Source organism: Lampris incognitus, chromosome 15, assembly GCF_029633865.1.
Source record: "Lampris incognitus isolate fLamInc1 chromosome 15, fLamInc1.hap2, whole genome shotgun sequence".
NCBI classification, from domain to species: Eukaryota; Metazoa; Chordata; class Actinopteri; order Lampriformes; family Lampridae; genus Lampris; species Lampris incognitus.
This window is the reverse complement of record NC_079225.1, coordinates 10,371,643-10,375,824: the sequence shown is the minus strand read 5'-3', so window position 1 is coordinate 10,375,824 and position 4,182 is coordinate 10,371,643. Positions and strand designations below refer to the sequence as shown.

Genomic DNA, 4,182 nt, shown 5'->3' with positions numbered 1-4,182 from the left:
TGCATATGAATACAGTCTGTTGCTGAACGGTCATCATTTGGTGTCATACTGTCAGTTTTTAATAAATGTGACAGTAAAACTTAATGACCTCATGAAAACTGAGGGGGTCTCACAACTGGGCTGCATCTGAGGCAGTATTTACACATATACTTATGCAAATGAGTACTCTGTGAGAAGAACATCACACCACAGCTCTTGTTTTACACAACAAACACCTACAGTGTGAAGAATGGCAGAGCACTGATGCAATCAGGTAGCAGGGTTTCACATGTTTACACACTGTCATATTGAGCTTATCAAAGACCTGATGGCTTCTGAATAAGCAGGACTAATGCATGTTGTCTTCATAACAATGTACCACGCACAAGCCAGTGTAGCTTGACACAAGACAGAAAACCAGGAGAGATGCAAAACTGGTTGTAGCACAACAAATGTGTAGAAAACACATTCACCTTTGTGAATACAGCCAGTGACAAATGTGGATTACAGACCACAGACTAGATGTGGAGAGGTTGACCAACCACTGACATGTGAGTGTGGACAGAAGCATCGTCAGAAGAATGAAGCTACCAATGCAGAGATGTCATGACTGCATGGCGTCTAATATCAAGTCAGTGATGTTGTTCACCATTATTGCCCCACAAGTGCCCTCAAAGCCTCAACACCATATTTGCTCTGGGGGGGGGACTACGGTGGCTCAAATGGTCAGATTTGACAACAACACACCGCAGAATATGTACACACGAGTTCTGAATTGTAACCGAGCTCTTCAGCTGGGAATGTGATATTGATATCATGCTGTGTATTCTTGCTACATCAGTCCTACTTCTGCAATACGGTGTGTAAGCCCTGTGCTCTGCTACTGCTGGCTGGTAGCGGGCCAGCTGGAAACCTTTACTACAGCTGGTCATCATCACACAGATTAAAACTTTGGACTCTTGAGGCGTCCGGGTAGCGTAGTGGTCTATTCCGTTGCCTACCAACACAGGGTTCGCCAGTTCGATTCCCCATGTTACCTCCGGCTTGGTCTGGCGTCCCTACAGACACAATTGGAGATGTCTGCAGGTGGGAAGCTGGATGTGGGTATGTGTGGTGTTCACTGCACTAGCGCCTCCTCTGGTCAGTCGTGGCACCTGTTCAGGGGGGGAGGGGGGACTGGGGGTAATAGCGTGATCATCCCATGCGCTGCGTCCTCCTGGTGAAACTCCTCACTCTCAGGTGAAAAGAAGCGGCTGGCGACTCCACATGTATTGGAGGAGGCATGTGGTAGTCTGCAGCCCTCCCCGGATCAGCAGAGGAGGTGCAGCGGCGACCCGGACGGCTCAGAAGAGTGGGGTAACTGGACAGGTACAACTGCGGGGAAAAAGGGGGAAACATGTTCAAAAACACAGAGGCTGTGTTCACACATAAACACGTTGTGTTAACTTTATGAGATGTGCAGATGTATTCAACTTTGTGAAATGCTGTAGGCATATGCTAAACGATAAATGTAACCCCCATGATTTTAGCTGCCCTAGAAAGAGTTAATGCATGTCCCCGCAGTCCCCTGTAGAGGGCGCTAGCAGCCTGTCCAAATGGACAATTGCCAGGCCTTGTCAGATCAGAACGAGAGTTGAAACAGATTAACTGCAGACTTTTCTTGAGCTGCAGACGAAGGAACAAAAGCCCAACTCGCAGAAGCTGGAACAGAGATACAACATTTATGCCTTTGTTACCTTTACTCCTTTAAGTTTACCAGTTTAAGTTAATTAATGCCGTTTGGATTGGAGAGGATTGCTTGCTTGGAGACCTGTTTTCTTTCTTTGCCCGGGTTCTCCGGTTGGTCTTTGTGTGCTGGATTCCTTCCCCAAGAGAAGGGAGCAGCGAGCCCTGTGACCCACGAGGCGTGGACAGCACGTGGAAGAGTGGCGTCTCGCTTCTCCATTGAGGACGACCAGGAGAGACAGATAAGACCGTTTTGGAGATCTCTCTATTTTTTGAATGAACACTACACACACACTACCCGGGTAGTTTCAGACTTTCATCTTTTCATATTTTCCCTTTTTGACCAGAGCTCTGAGTCCACACACTGAAAAGACTTTACGGACAGACCAAAGGGGTTTGACCCTTATTCCTTGTTATTTTTCTTATTGACCATTCAAAGTGCACTTGTGTTGATATTACTATGTTTAATAAATGTCGGCCATGTTTCTCTTTTATAAAACTGTTGTCTGAATAATATTCTTTTCCAATTCCTCCTTAGCCCAACCTATTTTAGATTATTTAGCCCAGTTGCTTTATAACCCATTTCCAGAGTCTTACATAAGCATTTCACTTTTCTTTCTTCATTCATTTGTTCATTTATTTAATCACTGCCATCAGAACCAATGGCCAGAGGTGTTGCCAAGGAGACCGTAGCATTAAAAGCCTGTTACGGGGGCAGTAAACCCTCAGCTAGTCCAAACTTTGCTGCAGGAAATGTACCTTCTAGTTTTTCCCATGTTGTGTGTGTGTGTTGACAGTGGCGTAGAGGACACTGGCATCATCAGAGACCGCGGCAGAGGAAGGAGGAGCTCTCACAGTGTGATACGTCACTTCTTCATCATCATCATCACCACCCAGACCCTGTAGGACGGAGCAGCACACCACACGAGGAGACACAACACCACGTCACAACACACAATGACACAAAGAAAGACACAATACAACAAAACACCACACGACACGAGAGGACACAACACCAAATTACACATCGCTCAAACACAACAGCCCATGAAATGACACAAGCACACACAACACAACACAAAACGTCTCTCTTGGTTGAATGTTTGTCATCATTTACAAATGAATGATCTTCATCCATTGAAATATGGGTACATGGGTTCTACCTGACAACGGTGAACAGCTACACACCAGGAACAAATGCTCAGAGTATAAAAGTTGTGGCCGTCATGTCTGGAGGCGATAGTGTGTCCCACTAACCTGGGACTAAGTACTGTCTGGCCCTCTTCCCCGTGTCTCCTCTATAGAGAATCCACATCAGACGGCTTACCTGTCCTTCAGCCCTGCTCTGCTTCTTCTTCTTAGAGAAGGAGACGGAGGCATAGGTGAGACCATCACTGGGATCAGCCTACACAGTTTAGGACACATGTTCAGCTCAATGTTGGTCAGCAGCACACAGATTTGTAATGAATAATAAATAATAACAACAACAACAATAATAATAATAATAATAACAATAATAATCATTTCCCCTACGTCAGAATAAAACACAACGACACTTCACATTATTTCATACATTTAGACAATCTATTCTATTCTATTCTATTCTGTAGAAAGTGTAAATGACCTCACGTCGTCCTGACTGGCTGGCTCTCTCTCTCTCTCTCTCTTTCTCTCTCTCTCTCAGCTGAAGAGTGAGTGAGCATGCTGAGCAGACGTGTGAGGGTGGTTGTGAAAATATTCCATCTTTAATCTTTTTGCTATCTTTATTTTTCCTTCTAAGTATTGCAGGATTACTGGTTTGGTGTGTATATAGGGAGGTTTTAGGGGGTTGTGTGTGTGGTTCAGAGGGGAACCCTATGGACCTTCAAGGTATTCAGTGAATACCCAAGAATGATGTTGAGAGAATTTTTGTATTCCTAATAAATATTTTTAATCATTTTTATTCACTGAAATAACAGTAATAACTTCTACATCGTCGTTATTAACTTGGGCTAATATGTCTTGGCAAACAGTGGGTTAATATGATGGAACGGGAAATGGACCAATCACAAATTTTCTTCCGACAGTATCTGGGTGAATCAGCGGTTTCCCGTGCCAGGACCCTCGGTAGCTGTAACCCAGGGGTCCCCAACCTTTTTTGCACCGCGGACCGGCTTAATAAACAATATTCTGGCAGACTGGAGGGGGGGGGGTTAATAACGACCGGAGTGTAGTTTAGGCTTACAAATCAATAGTATCATATCATTTAAAGTAAAGTTTGGATATTAATACACAGCACATATTTTCCTCTCATTAACATTACATACATATAACGACATTGTGACTCCCCAACTTCATCAGTTCTCCTTGAAAGTGTGGTAGCTGAAAGAGGAACCTCTGCCACCTTGGCAGCTGCAGCTTCAACCCACAGTTCACAACACATGTTCTTGGCAGCAGGCAGAATCAATTCTTCGCCGATAGTGAAAGGCTTCTTAGCCT

The 4,182-nt window shown here is 44.6% G+C and overlaps 1 long non-coding RNA gene across 1 annotated transcript; it reads right to left on the bottom strand.

Moving 5' to 3' along the window:
• Positions 1-1,377: 1,377 nt before the first annotated feature.
• On the bottom strand, positions 1,378-3,097 carry LOC130125434 (uncharacterized). Its single transcript, XR_008811431.1, has 3 exons — positions 3,032-3,097; positions 2,464-2,604; positions 1,378-1,918 (listed from the first exon to the last, which is right to left on the bottom strand). It is a non-coding gene; the product is annotated as an uncharacterized LOC130125434 (long non-coding RNA).
• Between the last annotated feature and the right edge of the window lie 1,085 nt (positions 3,098-4,182).